Consider the following 23,491-nt stretch of genomic DNA (forward strand, 5'->3'; position numbering starts at 1 on the left):
TCTGGAGGTGTCGAAGAGGCAGCATTCAGTCCCACCATAGAGCAAGTCTGAAATGTGAAGCCAAGCCACCAGAAGCTCAGTTCAGGTAACAATGTGGTGCTCTGAATAAGATAGAGACATTTTCACAAGATCCAAGGCTAACTTTAACCCAGAAATCATTCCATAGGGCAATCAACAGTAAAAAACATTCCATAGGGCAATCAACAGTAAGTCATGCCTAGCTTATAATGTTGCATGATCTTTATTTATGGAAATGTGGGTGCAGGTATGGACCGAGTGATGTGGCTAGGGGCATGCTAGCACTCTGGGTTCTGCTCCTCGTTCGGTCTCTATCCTGATGTCTGCAAAGAGGGAAATAATGAGAATAAATATTAATTCTCTTAACACTCCCTTCCTTTGGACTATAGATAAAGCTGGTTAGAAAGAGGTAAAATAAGGGTTTTCTGTGGTCGTTAGCCAATTCAATAAAATTTAAACAGTGCATAGAAATAATCTGATTTTCTGAAATAGAGACCAGAGTTATAGATCTCTGCCTTGATTCCTGACACCTCAGCAACTCTGCTTCATGACAACCTGCCTGGTAAGTGAGAACCTGGAGACCTTGTTTTCACCATTTCTAGCTCCTCAGCCACCTAGATGTCTGGGCCCTGGGGGCACTAGTAGTCCTTAATGGCCCTGAGCATCCTCATCTGTGACCTCCACCCTCCCCCTCTGTCCATGGCTCATCCCCTCCCCTGGTCTGGGACTCTTCAGGGACCCTGTTACCAGCCCTCAGCTCTGCCTGCTGCGCTCCTCGAAGCAGGCACAGCCTGGCTGTGCTGCCTTGCCTTCTGGTTCTTCTTCCCTCGTGGAGCAGCCCAGCTCTTGCTGGACCCTAGCACTAGAGTTTGTGGTCTGATACAGCCAGTTAGGCTGTCATTCAGGGTTTCATGCAAGAAATTTGAAGCTTGGAGTGTTAATTGTCAATTGAATCAAACTTTGGTATATTTAGTAAATCTGTGATTCTATATTGCTGCTGTTCATGAACTGGAATTGCTACCTTTCTGTGAACTAATCAAACATCAGGCAAACATGGTCCTAGATATATAGATATCTAGATACCGAGTTGAAGATGTCCCTGCCCATTGCACAGGGGTTGGACTAGATGACCTTTAAAGGTCCCTTCCATCCCAAAGCATTCTGTGATTCTATGATACCAACGTCCCTTCCTTTGTAATTATCAAGTGTCTATGAAAAACTGTAAGAGCTGGTTGGCTTAACAGTATAATTCTGCTGAATTCTGCCCACACACCAACTCCCAGAGCATTAAATGGGCAGGGAGCTCCTTGCTGACGTCTCGCAGTGTCGTGGCCTACAGTCATGTCCATGTGGCATGGCTCTCCAGAGGTACACAAGAGAAGAGCAGGCTAATGGCTGACTTTCAAGGCAGGCCACTGATGCAGAAAAGGATTGAGTAAAGAATTTGCCTGTCAGGTTGAAATCTCAGTCATAAGGAGGATTTTATTTGGGGATCTCAAAGAATCTTCTAAGATAGATATATAAAAATATAAAAAGACATGAGAGGTGAAGGGATTTTTTTGTTTAATATGCACAAAATGGAGCAGCAAATCATGTAATAAAGGTTTGATTTGACATGAGATGTGCACTCCAGTGCTCAGTCTAGAAAAGTATATACAGACTTTAAATTTAAGGATCTGAATAGGCTCACTGGAATTAATGTTAAGCCAGTACGTCAGAATTTTATTGATTTGGGGATGGGTGCACTGAGTATCCTTCAGGAAAAACAGCCTCCATTTGCTTATGGACTTGGACTGAATGAGGCAGGCTAAGCTCAGCTGCCTCGTGCTTTCTGTGGAGGACGCTACTCTGGTGTCAGTCTGCAATTTTCTGAACTGCTAATCCAAGTAACTCAACCAGTAAAAACAATACCTGGCATCGCCAAAGTGTGGCAGAGCATTACAAGCCATGTGAAATGAGAATTGGGCAGGGTTGCCAAGCTACTCTGTTGTGGTCACCACAGAATGAACACAGTTTTAACTGGTCTTACTTCAATTGTTCTTATTAAATGTAGGGAAAAAAAGAGTCCCTCTTTCCTGCGACTCTGGCCTAACCCTCTGTTTTGTTCATTTAGGTGTCTTTGTAGGGACAGTTTCTCTCTTCTTCTCCCCTACAGCTCTTCTCCCTTTTCAGAACTTGTTCCCCATCTCCATCCATTTGGTTTCCCTGGTGTTCCTGATCTCTCTCTTCAGCTCAGAAGCTCCTGGGCCCTTTCACCTTTGTGTCTTACTACTTGTAACGCTTGTGAGGCTCCTGTTGAATCTGTGCATCCCTCCCTGCTAGATGGAGGCCGTGCACTTGCTGCCAGGGGAAGCAGCCTTCACTCCAGATATGCTGGGGTCCCTCCAGCCCTGGGGCAGGGGTGTGTAGTTCCAAGATGTAATCTCAGCACGGTTCTAGCTCAGTGACTGATGTATTAACCAACAATGTACGTGAACAGTGTGATCTGCTCTCTTCCTGTTGCTGGTAGTTGTTGATCTCTATACCACCGCTCGCCTGTGTGGTGAGTGAGTGAATGTGGTGGCTGGATTCTCAGTTAGGTGGTAGGTACTAGGATGAGCTCAAGCCCTCCTTCTAAGCCTGGGAAGAAGGCCACTATCTTTACCTCTTTGAAGTTAAATACAGGTCTCCCAACACTTTGTGAAGAGCCATGCACTTCCGAGTCAGACTCCCAAACAGCATTAGCAGCATTCCCCTTCATCCTTCAACACATCCAGTACAAAAACATGGAGACCACACTATATCTCAGAAAGAATATCCTTCAGTCTTCCCTTAACAGTAATTGAGTACCAAATACTGAGACAGCATTTTTCAGGTTACGGCCTAGGCAATTCGGTAGCCTTTTATCAAAAATAGAGTGCATTATCACCCACAGGCTTTGGAGGGCTTACTTTCTGGAGTATTTAGTTACTAAAAAACCTAATTCTTGCCTGCTCATTCTACTTTTAAGAGACAGAGTCAGCAATTTTCCTGCTAAATGAATTGAGTACTTTATAATATTAAAGTATTTGTGCCAGGATCAACCTTATTGTGACTGGAGTTCCCTCCTTGGAGAAGGTTGAAAGCTGTATCAGCAGGCACAGATGGGAGAGGTTTATTGCAGGTATGGGAACGCACATGATGAACTGCAGTGCTAGGTGAGGTATTTTATTTAGCATTTAGCTTTGCCTCACACGTCTGTGGCCTGTTAATTCATTCCCAGGAGACCTATTGTAATTTTCCAGACACCTGAAAAATTTTCAAGCAGATGTCACTTTAAACAAAACCAAAAACTTGGAGGCATATCTGCTGATCCTTACTGGTGTCTGAAAGCAGTAATTTCTACACTAAAATTGCTCGTTCTTAAGATAAGAGTGGGACAGGCTCCAATATCTCACTAGTAGCAATATTTTTTACATTTAAAAGCAGAAGCGTGGAAAAGGGAGGTCTGTTATGTTGGAGGAGAAGGAAAGGTTGGGAGTGAGCACTTGGTTTTAATCCTGGAAAGGGCTGGAATAGTCAGCTTCAAACTGGGATGCATCTAAATATGAGAAACCTTTACATAAATCTTTTTGAGCCTCACTCAGGCAGATAATGAAATTATCTGGAAGACAAATAGGGAAATACACTTAGGAAAATGCCAATGCCAAAAACATTGCTAAATGACAGTTTAAGTAGGGAGCTTGTCAGCAGATTGCTAACACCTGAAGAATTTTAAAGCTTTGTTGTCATAGTATGGTTATAACCTTCCCCTTGCCCAACTCCATATAATAAAGTTTGAAACTGAATAATCAGTGTATCCAGTTCCCTTGCAATCTAATAGATTTCCACCACTCACCCAGTTTTCTACACCATTTAAGGACAGCTACAGAGGTAACAGCATCAAGGTGAGTATCTATGGTTTTTGTTACCTGCATGTACAGGTGACAGATGAATGCACTCATTTTCTCAGTCACCCCACTTCTGGCTGGTCCTGTGGGAAGGGTCAGGATGGTGGTAGCAGTTGGGAAGCTGGAGGTGGTGCTGTCTAGCAGGTTGCCTTGTCCTCCTGCGCAGCATCAGGTCAGATATGGGAGGGCTGAACCAGAGCGCGGGAAAGCTGACAGCTCTAGTTCAGCCCCCTTCAGACTGTGTGCCATTAAGCCCGCTCAGGAGGGCGGTCCTTCATCCCTTTTGTCACAAGAAAAGAAGAGCATAAGCAGTACGGTTCTTCTGTCTCTTTTTGTTAAGAAAACAAAACCACATTTAAAAGCTAGATGCCTGAATCTTTCCCTGGATGCCATGGTGGTGAAGTATTAAGAACTTTGCTGGCTCAGTCAGGTCACTCCACGAGCATCAGAAAATCAGGCAGTGGACTGTGTTACCCATCTGTCAAGCAAGTTACCAAACAGCTTTCAATTAATTATTTTTAGGAGGGATGCAAATTGTCTTTGCTTAGGACAGCTCTGCTGCAGGCCAGAGTCTGTGCTCCATAAAGTGATGTTGTTACAGGGAAATCAATGCAACTTCATTGGCTTGTAACAGCTGAGGATATGGCCTATGCTAATTTTTGCTTAAACCTTGTACAATAAAATGTTTTAGCACATGATGAATGTTAGGTATCTCGGTAGTTCCGGGTAATAATGAGATTCTGATTGCTTAGGTTAACTCTTCAGTGTTTGAGTCTTCATCAGCAAACTTGCAACAGTTCCGATTAAATGAGTTGTGTATTTAATGCCTTTTCTTCTGAGCTGGAGAAAATGGTCTGCAATAGTTACAGAAATACAAAAGACTGACATAAGAGGATTAATATGCAAAATCAAACCCTCTGTCTATAAATATGTGAGAAGACATTAAGCTGAGAGGAAATACTCATTGCATAGAGCACTGCACGTGCATGGCAAGCTCGCGTAACGCGACCCTATTTATGATAGGAGCTTCCCAAGACGTGATCTTTTCAAGGTTCTCTTCCCTTGCACTGTCATTCTCAACCTCTCCCCTCCTCATAGGCAGGCCAATTACTGGGATAGCTCAGAAGTTTCTGTCACAACTTGAGCAGTTTCTCAAAACAAGTATCAGCTTAAAAAAGAATAGATGGAGGAAAGTGAAAAAAGCTACAGGGATGTAGCTGGAGGGGGAAAAGGGAGGGAACGTCAGTTGTCTGCTTCCAAAGCAATTGTGGATATGGATTGCATGGAAGCCTTCTCATCAGCAGGGAGTCTGACAGGTCTATCAGGGGAGAGTTCATCTACTTCTATAATAGTAGTTATTTGAACAACTAGAGATCGATATAGTTTCTAGGGGAGATGCTGCTATTTATTGGGAAATAAGAGAGGAACACTGGTGAAAGTTTTCTTTCTGTTTCTACAGTAACCACCATCAGGAGGACTGTGTACATGTTTACTCTAGCCGGGGTTCATGCATAGTGGTTCAGAACTGCACGGCTACAGAGCAAAAGCAGTCTACGCACGCTGCGTACAGAGCGCCGCTTGCTGCGCCTCGAACTTTTCAAAGCTCAGAGTGGTCAGACAGTGGGCTCAAAGCGATGAGTTAGCACCTGAAGGAGACCACTTGTGAAATAAAAATCAGCTCTGAATTTGCATCTGCCTCTGGCCTGCCACGGGGTGTTTGGACGGGGGCCCACCCACGCCTGCCTACAAGTGATTCTCACAGCCTCTTCTGCTTCCAGGCTTTCTGTGGATAGCTTTGTGTGCAGAAGGCAGCCTGTTACAAGCCCAGGAAACACGCAGTGCTCAAGGTCAGCAGCTCATCTCTATGTAGAAAGCAGAAGAATCCTGATAGGTGGTGGGCAAAAGGTTTTGATTTAGCTCTGAATTTCCTTGAGAAACGGGGTCCATCTAATTCATTGCATGTTAAAGACTTGGGTCTGTCACCCCGCATGCAGGGGGGGTGCAAGGCGCTGGTGCCCCCAGCCACCTCGGACCCCCTACAGAAAAGTCATTTCTACGAGTACCCATCACAAAAAAGGAACACACTTAGGATATGGGCACTTAAGGACTGGGATCTGGTTAAGTAATGATTAGGGAGACAATAAATACTACTGCATGGTGCATCATCAAAGCCAGGCAGGAACACTTCTACTCTGTTAGCAAACATACCTGCAATATCTTTACCTTAAATGAGCTATAAAGTTGTCTGCCTCTCCTTCACTGTTTACTTTGTGTTACCATTTTCTGCACATGCTGCAGTATTTTGCTCCTTAAGAGGTGTGTGTGATAAGCTCATGAATAACAAATGAGGATTTATGTTTGTGGATTGTGAAATAATATTAACATGACTATTACTTTTAATCTTTGCTTTTGAATGATGTATTGAGCTGCAGGTAATCCCAGAGGGATATTATTAGGGTCTGAGTATTGAAAATGTCTCCTTCTTTTGTCTTCCCTGCTATTAAGTGCGGAATTGAATGTAGAAAAGTGAAGAAAGTAGGACAAACACAGGCTCTCTGATTTAATGTCTTATTGTATAGTCTAAGAGCCCCACCAGCTGTATAATGTAAAGGGGGTGGGGGGAGGGGGGAAGAAAGATGAGAAATTCTGAAAATCTGAACACAAGCTACCTTTTTTGAGAGAAATGATAAAAGTCTCTCCATGCTAAAGCTTGATCTCCGGTAATGAAGACTGAAATTAGCTGTTTCCAAGAAACTTTCATTTATTTAAAAACCCAAATCTTCCTTACTGTTTGGAAAGGAACAAATACATTTTCTTTTCTTTGCAGCTTCTGAGTACCAGAACTGGAAGCTGGACTGAATTTTGCAGCCCAACATTTGAAATAATAGTAGAAAAAAGTAAAGTGCTTGCAATTCTATTGGAATAAAATTGAATAGACTGTCTCTTCAAATTTACCCTTCTTTATCTGACTGATAGGATGCTATTTCTTTAAGAGGATGGATCTCTGAAAACATTCTCCAGGACTGTAAATATGAGAGGAAAAAGGTGATGTCTGGGATAGTTTCATGCAAATACACCCTCCCCATACATATTTGTAAGTAAACAGAAAATCTTGCTAGCTCTGTAACTCTACTGTTCATTTCACGACATCAAACAAATGTTGTTATCTTTGCATATCAGTAATACTGCTATTAACTTCCATTAGTACATTATTGTTGTATCTCTGTCGATAGAGCTGGCTGGACAAAAGAGGAAATTTGGGGGCAGAAGGAGAAACACTTGATACTATTTTAATTCTCATTCCTTGTTGAGATAGCACTTCTACTGAACATCTTTCCAGGATATCCATTAAAAACAACTCCAGCCAGCCTGCACGGGTGGTTCCAACTTCCTAGCCATAGGAATCGTACCTGGGGTTTGTTCTGGGCCACAGGCAGCCGTCCGTAGGCAGCAGCAGTGCCGAGCAGCCGTTTGTGCGTCTGCCCCAGGGAGCAGGGCTGCTCCTGGAGAAGGACGGGGAGTAGAATGGCTGCTCTCCTGTGCACGGCCTGACGCCGGGCTGGGGAGAGCAAGCAGGAGGATGAAAGCAGAGCGACAAGTACGGGTGGGCTTCAGGTACTCAAAAGGACCAACACCCCTGGCTCTTCCAGTGGCGACTGCTATCCCCTCTCTGTCATGGCAGCAGCCTGTGGGCAAGATGAAGGTGCTCAACTGTCAGGACAAGCTTCTCTGAGTGACTGGTAGGTTCCCAGAAGGGAAGCCTTCTGTAGGCTTCATCTAACTGATGGGCCACCAAGCCACACCACATGGCATTACCTGCTCTTAATCCCACTAATGACAGAAGCGCAGAGATACAGCTGTGCACGAGATCAACTACCAGCTCTTGGTCTGGCGCAGTATCGTAATGCAAAATCCACCAAACGCTGTTGAAAAGGCGAGCACAGACTCCTACCTCCCCCTCCTGAGGGATCTTCTAGCAAAAATATCATAGATGGCTCAGCTGAAGGCAACACAGGTTTGCAAAAAAATGAATTAAAAGCCTAGAACACTTGAGAAGCCTGAAGCGTGTAGAAATTTAAATGCTGTAGGGCAGATCAGAACTGAAGAAAGGTATGGTGCAAGGCTGGCTGGGAAGGAACAGTGTCTGTTTTTCAGGAGCAGTGACTGCAGGTCTGCAGCTCTTGTGTACGTAAGACTCTGAGGACAGTAAAATTGACAGGGGGATAAGGGGTGAAGATTAGGTCCCTTTGTCCTTTCTAACTTTACTCTGGGAAACAGTTTAAATTTCAGTGGGAATTCTTATTCTTAAAGCTAAGACAGTCCTGTCCTTGAAAGCTGGTAGACCTAATTATGAGAGGCTTATAGGGACGGTGAATACATCATCTTTGCTTCTTGAGTTAATCTTGATATATAATGCATGGCAAATATTGTCTTGTTTCTTTTAAAAACCATCAGTGAGAAGATATTCCAGAGATGGGAAATGCAATCTTTCAAAGGATTAAGAGAGAACTAACTAACATGAACCAGATCATTAGCTTTGTATTTTCTGTTCCACCTTCTGATGCCCATATTTCACTCATGAGGATGAGTTGGAACGACTCCAAAAACTAAGTGGAAATTAATTTCTCAAAGGCTGATCTGGAAGTTAAGATGCATTTCAAAATCACTTGCTTTACAGATCCCATCCATTTGCCCTGGAGAAAGGAAAAATAATGCTTTATGTAGCAACACGAAGTACGAGTTGAAATGAATGTGGGTGAGCCACTACAGGAGGCTCAGGGGGGGACCAGCCAGCAGCCCAGCACCGCCGTGAAATGCTACACCAGGCATTGTGAGGGTGTATTTTATGTGTTTAAAACAGATCCTTAAAAGGGAGGATTTTTTAAGGAAGCTGGGAGGACTATGCAAGGAGGATTGTACACACTGTGATTTCACAGAAGATTTTAAGATATCAAAATTGGGTTTTTGATGAGACCCCCTACATTATGAAAACCTACATTCCAGAAAATTCAGGAAAAAAATCCAAGGTTTGATTTTGCTTTCAATATTATGTTCTCTATTTCAGACTATTTAAGAACTTAGCTCCAAAATGAAAGTAACATTGTTAAAATGTTAAAGCTCTTTTCTTCCTCTAAAGCATGATTTTTATGATCTATAAATGGTAATCTTTCTAAAATATCAAACTTATGGAAGATTTAATTACCGAAAGAATGATTTTTTGTGACAGAAAACTGCTTTGCAGAAGGTTCTGCAGAGCTGTTTTGCAACTAGCTTTAACATAAGCAATTTCAATTGCAAACAAAAAAAGAGAGAGGAAATTAATCAGGTGTTTTTCACTGTTAGAAAGATTCTCTTCTGAACGTGCCTGAGCTCCAGATAAACACAGCAGAATTAGGGAAAAGTAGGGCTGTTGTGAGATCAGATTCTAGGCTCAGCCTCAAATAATGTCCTTAATTTTAAGGCTGAGAAGTAAAGGGTAAAATACTGGTGCTTTGAGTTATGAATACACTTAAGGTCTTTGCTGAACTATGATACGAGACTAATGATGATGAATGTTGTGAAAGTGATTAAAGCATGATTGCATAGAAATGTATTTGTATTACTAATATTAGGCAATTAAGGTCCTTGCATTCTTCCTAGCTATGCTTACAGATAGATAAAAGGAATCGCAGTGAAATTGATACCTTCATTTTCAGGAGTGCTGAAAACCCCTTTTCTGCTACTCTTTTCTGTGTGCCGTGATTATATTTAGCACCTCCAGACATCTTGCTTAAAGTCACAAGGCAGCTGAGCAGTGGCATAAGTCATCTGGTTTCATATCTAACCTGCAGATCATTTTGGAACGCATTTCTCCTGGCATAGGATAGGAGAGAAGGGATCAAGTACTGCAAATATGGTACAGATCCTTTAATCCTGACACTTTGTACCTTGATTCACATTGCAAGTGAAAGTATGCCTTGGGGTAAATAAAATGCTGACTCTGCAAAAACAAGTGTCAAAATCATTGTGGATTTCGCTTGCTCTGGATGTTAGCACTGATATTTCAGTGTGACCGAGTTGTTAGCATGTGCCAATCTAACGGAGAAAAATGCCCCCTGAGTAAGAGCTGAAGACTGAATGGGAGTGACTTGTTCCTTCCTGCTGTGGGGAAGCACCAAAGAGCAAGAAGGCAAGTTGGCCAAACCCTATGGAGAAATTTGTTGTATAAATGCAGAACTGAGGTTTCCAAAGCTGCTGTGTAAATCTCTTTCCTAAGGTTTAAGTTACTTTAAAACAGAAAATGCAGTACCCAGGAAAAAGCTTCCCTTTGTCCCAGTCTTAAAATGTGCCTTTTCATCCTGTTAAACCTATTTGCACTGGCTTAAAACAGTAATTGCTAATGATTCCTTTGGTTAAATGATATTCTGGACAAATTATGGCAATTATCTAGATCACAAATATATGTAACAGTCTTTGATACTTCATGTAATTGCGCTTGAAGTTCAAATTCCTGATGTTTAATATGGCCTATTCCATGAAGGATTGTTCCGAGTAAAGGCAATGGCAAAAGTCCCAGTGACTTCAGTGGTGGTGAAGGTTCACACCCTTAGATATGGTTCATCTTACTTCAGAGGAAGATTTTTTTTCTTCTAATTCACTAGATGTGTGCAAATTGTATACTTTTTTTTTTTTTAGTTCTAATCAGACTCGCATTCCGAATCTTCCTTCATTTCCCAACCCATCCTTTCTGAGTCTTGTACTGGGGTCTTGAGGGGAAAGAAGACAAAAGGTTCTAAAGAGCCTTCTGAAGGGATGCCAAATTTTGTGCCGTCCTTCCTCCAGATGTTTTCTTGCGATGACAGAAGCCAGGCTGCGTTGGAAGAGTACAGCTACTGATGGTCAGAGAATGACATCAGCACCTAAGGCTGAGCTTAAACATTTTCATCCAGTCAACATATAAAAAAAGAAGAAAGAGACATTAGATTTCCATTAATTCTGTATCCCTTCCACCAGTTTTTACTAAATTCTCTGCAACGTGTCAGGCAGCACGACTGAATGAATGTCCACTATAACAGTAGTCGGTGCTGGGGAAGCCACTGTGTTCAGCAAGGGACAATCTAGTTGACAATAGGCAAGAGGACTTGGGCTTCCAAACTGCTAATCTAAGGTAGGGTTGTTGCTGAGCGTAATCCATTTTTGTCAACAGTGGATGTGCAGATAAATAAGAAACGGTAATTTGAAACAGATGTTGCCGTTGCTAGAGTTAACCTCCTGATCTACATGTTGCTACGTGAGCATTAACCATTTCTTGGGAGGGAAGAAGGGAAAATTTGAACAAAATGTTGGCAGTCTTTCTCCAGCAACAAGAAATGGTTTTCAGACAGGTTGGTATAACCTTTGGCAGTTCACTTTTGTCACTAGCATGCCATGTGCTTTCAGTGACGATGGCCAGTCCTGAGTGTTGCTCTTGGGGAGCTGGTCACAGCCAACTCTTCCTGCCACAGTGCTTCTCATCGTCTCTCCAGAGAGCCTGTATCCCTCTGGTTTCTCATCTACTACTCCCCACCTCTTCTCTCACAGTTTGCTCTACTATTCAGCATCTTCCAGTGTGTGGGGTTTGTTACAGTTATCACAGTGCTACGTTTAGCCAAAAATTAATTCCAGAGAAGGTGCTGCGCTGTTATGACTTACCTCTAGCTTGGTATTACATCTTATCAACGCACAGGCGGCTCCTCGCCAAGGCTGCCTGTTCCTGCCTGTCTGTGTCTTGAACAATCACGGTCAAGGAAGCTGTCTGTCTCAGCTGGAGCAGCAACTTGAAACTAGCTCAATATTTTTAAAAAATATCCAGCACTCATAGCTCTAAATTTCATTCCTAATAGTTCTACTACAATATATCAGAGATGAACGATGGAAATTTGAAGTGGTCTGTTAGAGAGACTTTTTTTAGCCTAAAAATACGTGATGCTAAAAAAGATGAAGATATTTATGTACTGATAGATAATGGCCAGAAGTAGCAGAGATGTGATTAATGCAACCCTCCAGTGAGTAGCTAGAACTGTAGTTATCCAATATCCCCATCTGATCCTAGTGGGATGTAGATTGGAGCCTTATCACTAGCTAAAACAGAGTCCTCCTGGCTGAATCAGACAGGCTGGTATTGAGATCACTTTGCAGAAGTTGCTCCATATAAAGCTTGCAGCAAACATTATTTTCTGGTGGTACAATGAAAGAATTCCAGGGGATGTTTGCAGGAGAGTTTTCAGAATTCCTTCAGGCAATGGTTCTGGAAGAGAGACTGTAATATAAGTACGCTCTTGCTTTGTGCAAAGCACGGTGAGACAGGCAGAATTAACACTGATGGCAGAAAGCACATTGAGTTTTCATGAAGATGTTTAAATATCTGATAGTGTTTTGCCAGTTTGAGTGGTTGAGTGGCAGGAATATACTGGGTTTTATATTTTATTTTTGGCAGCAACTGAGATACTGAATTTTAAAATGTACATGCAGATGCAAAAAAAAAAAAAAAATCACTGTAAATGGGTATCATACCTTACTGGCTTGTCCGTTTTATAAGTCTTTGTATAATACCCTGGGTAATATGAAACAATTTCCTAGTCAGGGCCACAAAAATCATCCTAATATATATGATAGAGATGATGGTAAAACAAGACAATCAAGATCAGACTTCCATTTTCTTTTGGTTCTTGTTATTTCATAAGTGCTAACAAAACTTTCAAAATGAGGGTCCCAATCTAAAATTTCAGCAAGGAAATTATTCACACCTGGAAAATAACAGGCTATGCTGAAAACAGCAAACAAAACATACCAGTTGCTGTTGCAAGTATGTGAATGCAAAGAAAGCAGGGTACGTTCTGATTCCGTGCCGTACTAATCCTACACTATCGCTTAGGAATTAATAAAACATATAACATGACTCTCTAGCAGCTATATTCCTGCTCGCTGCTGCTGTGGTGATACATTGCAATAATATGCCAGTGATGATATTCCAGTAATAAACGACGGTAATATACCATCAGATCGTCATCACTCCAGTGATGTACTATTGCAATACATCATCAGGCAATGGAGTTTAAGCATTAGTGGAAGAGGCAAACTTCAATATACATATACTGAACACGGTGTATGACATAATGTCCCGTGTGCACTGTGGATGTGTGTTCAGCAGTAACTGTATATGAAATGTATACTGCATATATGGGTTTTTCTTACTCATTTGAATACTGAAAATCTAAAGGGAATGTGAGTGTTCAAACAATCATAGAATAGAATTGTAGAACCATTTAGGCTGGAAAAGACCCTTAAGACCATCCAGCGATGGAGCTGCTTGGGAATCAGCTCTCCAGATTTTCAGCCTCCTGCACTGCAATGTGAGTGTGTTGGGTGATTGCCTCTTGTAGTATTTATACACCAAAATGATATATAGAGCCTTGGCATGATAGGTCAGGGTCAGCAGGCTTTCGATTTAATTTGCAACTGCTTCCCAGCTTGTTCCTAAGACAGTGATTACTGCCGGAGGGCTTTCAGACTATTTTCTGAGTGTCAACCAACTCTTCTGCAATAATGGTATAATGGTACACCTGATACGCATGCAGATGGACCAAGCAATTGGAAGGAAAAATTGAAGATATTTCTCATTCCTTATTTCTTTCACTTGGCAGCCGTCTTCAGTGGAAGCTTATACGGATGTAAGGCGTCACGGCAGTGACATTTTCACTGAAGTCTTCTCAGATGACATAATTCATAGATTAATCTCCAGTGAAATTTCCTGAAGAGCTGATGCATCCCAGCTCCCAAACAGTGATGCGGGTTTGGGGAGTGATGCCGAGTCACCTGCCTGCAAGTGGGTTTAAAAAGAAGGGAAGTTTTTACTTTGGAAGCCAAAGTGGCAATACTAAGTCGTTGGAGTCAAGGGAAGAGACTCCTTTTCAGTTAGTAAAGTGCCGTTTCAGAGGTTCAATTTTGATGACAACAGACCAGAGAATTAAGCTATGCACTTTAAAGATTTTTCTTAGCCTTTCTGATACTGAATTTCTCCAGAGGAATTCAGTACCAGCCAGCTCTGTGATCAATAAATATGCTATTGATGGAAAATGAGGGAAGGACTTAAAGAATCATTAAAGGTGAGCTGATTTGTCCCTGAAGCCCATATGCTCAGCACCTCTTTACTACTTAAGAGTCATGGACTGAGAGAGTGAAATTCAGTTGGGAAAGAGGTTTGATTTTGTGTGGCTGGCTGTAGTTTGTATCTCCTAACATTGAAGAATATTAATTTCTAGGAGCTGGTGTGAGTAGCTTCTGCATGAGCAATCAAATTAGTCACTTCTGCTTCCGCTGTTCTTTGATGTAAACCAAGTAAGATCGTTCTATTTAAGTTCAAATAAAAAACCCCAAGCCAAGGAAAGCAGCACTCACAAAGCTTGGAGCACTGCAGTTTCATCACCCAAAATGCTGCTACTGTAAATTTGGTTCAGCTACAAAGATTGCATCTTTTAGTACATTATAAATAAACTTTTTAGGATACTATTGCAAAAGTCAATGCCACATGCTGGAAAAAAGCAATTAGAAGAAAAGAAAGCTAGGAGAGGTGAGGATCTCCAAGTGTAATATACATGTTGTAACCCAATAGAGCATCCAGAGCCACAGGGGCAAACTGCGTTTCCTGCTGGGCTTGAAACATTTTGTCTGCTTTATTAACTTCCAGTAGTGATGGTGGAACTATAGCCTCAGATGGAAAAAATACCCACCTTTAATATAAAGATTCCTCGTGATGAAAACTATCACAACCTTCATTAAATTGTTCCTCTGCTTAGGAAGCTTCACTGTTAGCAACTTGAAATGTATGTCTGGAATATACACAATTTAGGTTGCTTAAAAGTGAAGCAATTTGGGTTCTACTATAGATTTCCTTGTGCAGCAGAGGTTCCTGCTTTCTGGTGGCTTTTACGTTTCCAGTTACTTACTCTAAGGCCAAGTTATTGCGTATCTTTCTGTTCTGTTTGACCTTTTAGTACACCTTTTGATTTATGTTCTTTTAAACTTTCTAAGTTCATAGTTTTATTTTGTTATCTGTATAGTGGTGTTTTACTGAAGCCTAGGTATATTTATTAAATATACTTAGATTCCTAGATCAACCAGGTTAATAATCTCTCTAAGAAGATTGAAGTTACTTTGGGAAGATATATTTTCCATACATTGTTGATCAGCATTAAGAGTAGCATGAACCTTTCAGTCTCTGTTAATTGAATTAAATATGAGCTTTTCCTTTGTTTTCCCATACTGATGTCAGCCTGACAGCCTCTGTTATCTCAGCCATCTTCCCCGTGCTTTTTAACGAACTAACAAGGAACTAGCATTCTTTAAGTTTTCTGGAATTCTCCCCTGTCTACGGGTTACTGAAAAATCAACATTAGCTGCCAAAAAAGCTCCGCAGCCAGCTGCTTTAAAATTCCTCGATGCAAATTACCCAGAACTTCTGATTTAAGTATGTCTAACTACAGTAGCTGTTGATTAATATCCTCTTTAGTTACAGTAGGAATAGAAAGTATATTACCATCATCATATAACAAATACATCATCTTTTCTCCCTGGTACAGAACAGACATCTTTATTGAATTCTCTTGCATTGTTACTAAATAAAAAAGAAGTATCTGTTGTTTCTGTTTGGGAACAGACCTGTTGGGCTGTTTCAAAGGGGTTTTTTCCACTCCAGAATTGGTTTGCTAAAGCTGTTCCCTTATTAATGTTCTCAACTACATATTTTTGCTTTTTCCTGTCAATTATCTATCCTCTTTTACTATCAAATTTGTCTTTTTCCTCCTTATCGGTAGGACTTACTTTTATGGCTGCATTCACTTTCTTCCTGCCGCAGAGGTTTTGATTTATTGTGCTGAGCTTATTCTGTTGTGTATTTACACAGATACAGCCTTCCTTCTCCTGTTATAATAAGATATGCTGAAGTAGTTCTTACAAAGCTCTCCTATTTTCTGCCTTATTTCCTTCTTCTAGTTGATTTTGCTTATATGTTATAGTGGTTTTTGGCTTTATAAAGCCAGCTTTCTTAAGGCACCACTGTATGCTGTACTGGTTCACGCTTCATTTTGCTTTCATGTAGCAACATTAGTTGAATTATTACCACTTGTATGTCAATAATGAAGCCAAGGCTGGTCCTTGGTGTAGGTATTTTCCCTTTATTCAAGAGCACATCAAAGATAAGCAAAAATCACACATAAAACTGATTCATTCGCTCCCGACACCGGAGTCTTCCTTTCTGGTAAAGGTTCCTCATCTTTCCTACAAGAAGGACCTGGCTGCTGAGTTAAACCAGGAGAAATGCCAGCCTCACCAGAGGAGTTTTATAGCTCCCTGTGGGATATGGCAACTCACTCCAGCTGGGCCCCGGCACAGGCTCCCCGTCCCTCCACCTTCCCCATGGCAGGGTTCCCTGGCAGCCCCTGAAAGGAAGACAGGCAGCTGTGAGGTGTCTTCTGCCAAGGCAAAGAGCATTAACCCTCTTCTTATCACCCCTCTGATGGGGTCTGTAGGACTTGGGAAGGACTCGTTCAGACTCCGTGGGCTCTGCCCCAAAGTTGCCTGGCGCCAAGGGGAAGCTCTCCCCAGTGAATTCTGCGCTGGGCTGGCTTCAAGCCAGTGCTGATGTTGGAGGTAAAGGATCAGAGCTTGGCTTCTTCACAGGCTGCGTTCTGCAAGTTTCTTCGCAGTACTCCTGTTCACTCAGCCGCTGGCTGGGAGAGTAAGCTGCTGTAAGTATTTGTGTCTGCGTGAAGCAGGTTCAGGCTGCTCGCTGTTTCAGTTCGAGGGAGAGAACGAGCTCATGTTCCCCACCACTCCCTCTCCTTAAAGCCCAGTGTTATGCTCTCAAGACAATATCCCTATTTAGTTTGGTTCCCTGGACTGAAATGTCTGCACGCTGGTTTCCTCACTTGCGCTTGTGTTTGGATCTTTACTCACAGCCACTGTAATTGAAAATGGTTAATGTGCAACGGCTTTGCTAGGTGGTTAACAGATCCAATTAGGGCTGAGTTCAATATCTGTTATGTTGCTTTGCAGAGGACCAAAACTGGCTTACATCTTAACTTCAAACCCGATTAGAGAAAAAAATCTTTCAGAATTTCTTTCCCAGTGTATCATCTCCTCTGTCTCTGAAAGTACTTGGATTTACGTGTGCATCTTCAGCAGTTGAACAGCAATGTAAACGAGCAAAATAGCCAGCAAAGGCAAGCTGCTCTTGCGCAGGGACTGCTCGGGAACTCCACCACAGGCTGTCCGAGTCGTGCAGTCTGCCACGAAGCGGCGTTTCTGTGGTCGCATCGCTCGCCCCTTCCAGCCCACGCTGGGTTTAACGAACGCGCGCTTCGTGGCAGCGTGCTGTGGCTCCAGCGGTCCCACGCGTCGCAGTGTGGCCCAGCTCTGAGCCGCCCCCGTGCGAGCGCAGGGGGCTGGGGCTGCTGGGGCGGCTGGGGCTGCTGGGGCGGCTGGGGCTGCTGCGGCTGGGGAGGGCACCCACAGCGGGGCTTTGCCTGCTCACTGCGCAGCTGGAACTTCCCATCCCGCAGAAAGTCTGAAGTCAGGCTGTGCGTCCAGATATGACTGATGGCACGGCATGTCAAATACACTAACAACGCTTCTTTATAGCTGCTCTTCCCCCTCTTCCTCCAAAAAAAGAAACAGAGAAAGAATTCTTTCTATTTTGGAGCTTAGGCTGTAGGCTTAAATACTATATATACATGAACTTTCAACATGCGATACCGTATTTTATAAAACCACGGCAAAGAAAATGTATTGAATGCTTGCCAGATTCCTCCCCCTCAGTCCGGCTCCTGACACGAGGCACCTATTGTAGAGCTGGGAATGTTCCCTCCTCATATCTAGGTTTTGACAGTAGCTCGCTTTTGTGATTGCGAGTGAGCCATAGAAAAAAAAAGATAGAAAAGAGTTAGTGCAAATTAATAAGTCTCCTCTGCTGAATATGTTATTTCTATTAAAATTTTAAAAGAGTTTGAAGTGACAGTAAATGCGGTCTTATTTTAGAATGGTTTCCATAACACTACACAACAGTTGCCAATGGCACTTATGCCTCCTCGTACATACACACACAGCTATTTAGCTGACAACAGTGTTTAAGCCATTAAACAAGATAATAGTGCAACCGTTATGCAATGGTAAAGCTCGCTCTTGAAAGAAGTATTTGGTGTTTTAAGCTGAAAGTCGACATTTGTTCCATATTCATTTATATTTTCTTTATTAGAAATGTATAATTTAATGTAATATTCAAGGCCCTTCGGGTATACACTCTGTTACCTATAAAACATTCATGCACATTGAACACTTTTTTGGTGCCAGTTCTTGGCTTTGTACATCTGCTATACAATACTGAGTATTTGTAACTAACAACATGCCTTAATTGGGTTTAGGTGTTTGAGTAATTTATTTAAATTTAGTAGTGTGAATAATTTATTTCAATTTACATTTTAATTATTTTACCCACTTTTTTGGGAGTAACCTCATTTTCTAGGTTCTAAAAAAATAATCGGCATATGTTTACTGCAGCAACGTTCACACTTACTAAATTCTCTGAGAAGTTTAGTTCCAAACTGAGAAATGCTAATGAATTATTCATACGTCAGGCATTAGCTGGAATTAAATTAGGATGTCCAGATCTAAAAGAAACCTGACCTTCTAGTACCCAACAGTCCCTAAAGCTCCCTAAGGATTGTTCATCTGCCATGGCAAGTTGGACTAAGCTTCATTTAAGTATGGTAAAATACAAATATTTCTGCAGTCAATGTGGGTTTATATGTTTTTGTTTATTAGTATGTGGTGTTATTTATTATCCGTAATTGAACAGTTTATTGGGACGTCATGCACGGCGTGGAGTTCCTTGTGCTCTTTGCCCAGGAATATTTATAACCCAAAGGAAACTGATTTTTTTTGTTGTTGTTATATTAGTTTACTTTGCAAAAATGGACTAAACAAGGCAATTTTTTTCCCATGTAACTAACAGAAAATGAAGGTCTGAGATAGGCGTCCCATTTCCACCTGGTGCTTATTGTATGTAGGAGCCTCACAAGCGAGGAAACAGATAGATAGCCGTATGTACAAGCATCTCATCTGCGGCGCCCTCGGAAGCTCACCAGCGTGCCCAGAGCTCAGCTCAGTTTGCAGAAGCTGCGGTGTGGTGTGTTGGTTGTGCCTTTCCTGGGAGAACTGCAAGGAAGTCCCAGCTCAAAGGACTCATGTCCTCAGAAATAAATGGGGACTTTGGTGGGAAAGCGTTATTTATTTATTCACTGACAACAAAAGCTGATTTCTCATTGTCTGAAAAATATGCTTCCTTTAAAGGTGGGCCTGAAAAATGGAGGCACCCAAAAATAGACCAAACTGAAGAAGTGCCAAACTGATTGAAACTCTGAGTTTGCGGTGCCAAGCCTGTAGTGGTGCCTGCCCCGCGCCGAGGATCGCCGGGGCCCGCAGGTTGCCTGATCTGCTGCCCGCGCTGAGCCCCGCAGTGCTGAGGTGAGCACCAATCTCCTGCCCCTCAGCCAGTGTCGTTCCCTTGCAGGATGTGGAAAACTTGGAAAGCAGCTAATTCTGTTTGCAGCATTATGCGAGGCTTTAAAGGCTTCTGCTCATATCTGAAACGTAAGCCCTGAGCAGTTGTTATCAGGGAGCCATGGGCAGGCATGGTTTTACCAAGTTCTCTTGCTGTTTTCTGGGCATTAGCCGCAGACCTTGTTCTTGCAACCACACGTGTCAATAATTTAACCCAGTTCACTGGAGCTATTCAGATACATCATTATTTGCATGGCGCAGTCTTCAGGACTCATCGGTTTAACCCATGAAGCGCTGCCGCTGTTTTAACTGCTGCTCCCCCACCGCACACAGAGATGAATCAAGGTTGCTCATCTGGGGCACAGCTTTGGTAATTTGTTCACCAAAGAGCATCTGTAACAGTTCTCTCCAATTCTTTCATGGGTTTGTAGCGCATTCAGCCTCAGGCTCTAACTGAGTCCTAACGTTAAGACATACAGTATTATCTGATTTTAGCGGAGCTTAGGATCTAAGAAATATCCAACGTCTGAATCCAGCTCTTACAGAACATCTCTCTCAGTGGCAGCTGCCTGTGTAGGTTTCAGAGTGTTACCAGGAGAAACACTGTCCCCGTTTTATAGACACTTGTTAGTGACTGAGATGGCTAAAACAGTTTTATAACCAGAAAAAGATGCCTTCAACAAAGGGCAATGAAAACCACTCAGCATTAAATATGTGAGGATTTTTCTTTAGTGGCCAAGTCAGTTTGTGACATTTTGCTACCATCAGTCCTGTGTGCATGTATGCATATACACAGGCACCTGTGTCTCTCTAGTTGTCTTTTTTTTTTTAATGATCTTTTCTGAATACAATGTAAATATAAGCAAAAATATATGCATTGGTTTCAGCCTGAATGTCTTTGTTCCTTGGATTTCTATGTATACATATATATATATTATTCAGCACTCTCTTTTTGTACTCATGCATACCTTTTCACACACACAAGTGCGCCCTGAGATGTTATGATCTCCCTTGCCTGTCAATCTATTGCTACATAAATGTTTCTCTAGGTAAATAAATTTCACCACATTTTACTTTAAAATGTAATTTTTTTCAAATTCACTTTTACGGCTAAATATAGCACATAATGGCCCATCCATAAATGAACACCTTGAGAATGGAAAATGGTAAGCTGGAAGTATTTTTAATAATAAAAATCTTTAGCCTTTAGCTACAACAAACTACATGCGTATCTTTGTTTTGAATATCACTTGAGATGCTATTCAAACTAAGTCTTTTTTTTTTTCAGCTGTAGAAAAAAATCCCAGCCGAGCAGAAGTTGGGTGTAGAGGAGTCCGCAGAGAAGCAGTGATCCGGTGGGTTGTGATTCAGGTGCAGTGACAGTCATCTTACCTGAAACTATGAACTGCAGCTTTCCAGAGCTAAAAGCACAGTCTGCAGCTTCAACCACGGAGGTGGCGGTGCTGCTGAGAGCCGTACTACGTGGGACTTCTCTGCTGGCCGAGCGGCCGCCCCAGAGGTGACACAAAATTCGTTTTGAAGTCGGCAAGTTCTCTGCTCGGGAAAGGTTTGACGTGAGTTGTTGTGGGCTGCGATGATTGCTCAGGCCGTTTTCTCTGCATCACAGTCTGCACATTCCAGCTGAAGGAACTGATTAGTTCAGCAGATGGTTAAATACCTTGTTGAACCAGAGCCATAGCCGATCCCTAAACATGGGCAAATAACTTGGGGAATGATTATGACAAGCACAAGGCTGTGGGCTTCTGAGAAGTGAGGTGTCCCAGAGCCACGTGCAGGCGGTGACGGGGACAGCGCCAGCCTGGACACGTGGCTGCTGCGGGACGGGAGCCCCCAGCTGCGGCTGCCCCAGGCGCTGCAGGGAGGCACCCGGGCGCGGGGAGCGGAGCCCCGCAGCGGCCTTCGGCGTGTAAAGGGTGGAAGGTCCATCTGTGCTGCTTTGGCACCCGCCAGCAGCAGAGCAGGAGCATCCCGAGAGGCATCGCACCATGAAATGAGCTATGGGGACCACGAGCTGCTGCAAATTCACGGTATCACAAAATCTACTCCACAGTCGCCTTTAAATGTTTATTCCTCAAGCTACGTGCTCTCTAACAAAGGCAGCTTTTCACTCAGACCCTTACAAAGCCCTGTCCTAAAACGCTCTGATCACAGTAGATTTTGTAGTAATGATGTTATGCTGCGTGAAGCTACTGGCAGGCTGTGGTGAATACGCAATATATGCGGCTTTCCCTATTACAAATACACACATATCCTAGAAGTAAAAGGATTAAAATAATTTTTGGACAACATGACCTCTGTTTTGAAGGTCAAAAGCGAAAGACGTTCCTGAGAGCTAGACAGAAGGTTTTGCAGATGACAAGGAGTAATTTCTATAAGAAAAAATTCCATCTTTGAGCAACGAGCTTAATAAAAAATACAAACAAAAGGTAGAAAACCAGCATCAGTTGTTGAAAAAAAAAAAAAAAAGGGAAAAAACCCCTTGTTTCACACAATATATTTATAGATAATTTTTTTTTCTTTGTAGTGGTCCAAATTTTTAGGCATTTTGTGGACAGCTCTGAGACTAGTTCTTTGTCCCATCGCACTTACTATCCAGTACTGCCACATAGGCAAGAAATGAGCAATGGTAAGACTGGGAGTGACGGACATAACTGCGAGAACAGTTTTGGCCTTGTTTGACTGTGAATGGCTTTTCAGGTGCAGATTTATTTGAAAAAGGGACTAATATGAGAAGGATGTCTTCTTATTTAATGGCTCTGAACCTACCCCCTCTGCTCACCTCCTTTACGCTAGAGGCACAGTGGATACGCTGGGAGAAGGATCATGCCCTAGTTTCCCTCTAAGCCTCCGCTGTTGGAAACAGGATATTAAATGCTTGGCAATAAAGCAGGTTCTGCTTGTTGTTCAGTAACCTTGTAGCCTTCAGCTCTGCTCTAAAATCTTACAGGAGCCGAGTACCTGAGCAGGAATCAATGATTTGTATCAGAGAGGAAGGAGGATATTAAAGATGCACTGGAGGAAACAGAAAAAGAGAAGCTAGCCTTGGAGCAGCCAAATGGGTAGAGACCCATTGGCTCAACTTCTAACCCTCATTTCTTGTCCCTTCCCATTGCTGAATTTAATCTTCTTTACATGATTCTTGCCGGCCCCTCCTCTGGCACTGCAAGCTGGCTTTTTAACTTGATTAGTGGCTTTTGTGCACAGCCTCTACTGGGCGGGGAGTTGAGGCTGAGGAGTGAAATGAGGCAGTTGGGGAAATAGCGCTGCTTTTCCATCTGGGCTCCAGCAGGCCCTTGTGGATGAAACCTATCAATCATGTGAAAAAGGTTTCTCAGCACTGCTAGAGCTGAGGAAAGCATATGTTTCTTCCCACCTTTGTTATTAGTCCATCTCCTTACTTCAGGGCTGCATGCTCATTAGCAGCCGCCCCTCTGTAATGCCCAGGAGGAGCTTTGCTGCGGATCCCGATGGGAGAGAAGGCGGTCGCGGGTGAGGGGCAGTGAGTGAGGCCACGTGAGGGCTGAGCCGCTGCTGCCTGGCGGCTGCAGGCGACGGCGGCTGCAGGTCTCCTGGCTGGTGCTGGAGGTGCCGGGCAGGGAGGACAGCACCACAGGAGTAGCACCCGAGCAGGGCTCGACACCGTGGTTTGCATATTCCCCTCTGGCTCAACTGCCAGCTGTCCCCCACTTCGAACGGTCCTCCTCTGCCTCCCCTATTCCTCCCTCATCTTTCTATAAAAAATCTCCAGACTTTTGTTGGCTGCTCTGGTTGCAGGACTGCAAGCAAATGAAGTGTGCATGTGTTTTGCTTTTCCTCTGAAGTACACAATTCATTGGTAAGGCTTCAGAAAGTGTTACTGTTCACAAATTCTGGGTCAGGGAAGAATCACCCCGTTCTTTTTCTGAATGCAGGGGATCGTGTGGGTGAGAACAGGTTGGTCTAGAGGATATTACAGCCCTGGTGCTTTGCTG

The 23,491-nt window shown here is 42.9% G+C and overlaps 1 long non-coding RNA gene across 2 annotated transcripts; it reads left to right on the forward strand.

Moving 5' to 3' along the window:
- On the forward strand, positions 1–22,026 carry LOC148052008 (uncharacterized). 2 transcript variants are annotated; one of them, XR_015699205.1, is made up of 3 exons: positions 1–85; positions 19,290–19,463; positions 20,788–22,026. It is a non-coding gene; the product is annotated as an uncharacterized LOC148052008 (long non-coding RNA). The 2 variants fall into 2 exon arrangements; XR_015699204.1 differs by lacking the exon at positions 1–85 and adding an exon at positions 8,824–8,953.
- Positions 22,027–23,491: the final 1,465 nt, after the last annotated feature.

The sequence above is a fragment of the Nipponia nippon genome, unplaced genomic scaffold, assembly GCF_047370975.1.
Source record: "Nipponia nippon isolate SJK-2023a ecotype South Korea unplaced genomic scaffold, ASM4737097v1 scaffold_5, whole genome shotgun sequence".
Taxonomy (NCBI): domain Eukaryota; kingdom Metazoa; phylum Chordata; class Aves; order Pelecaniformes; family Threskiornithidae; genus Nipponia; species Nipponia nippon.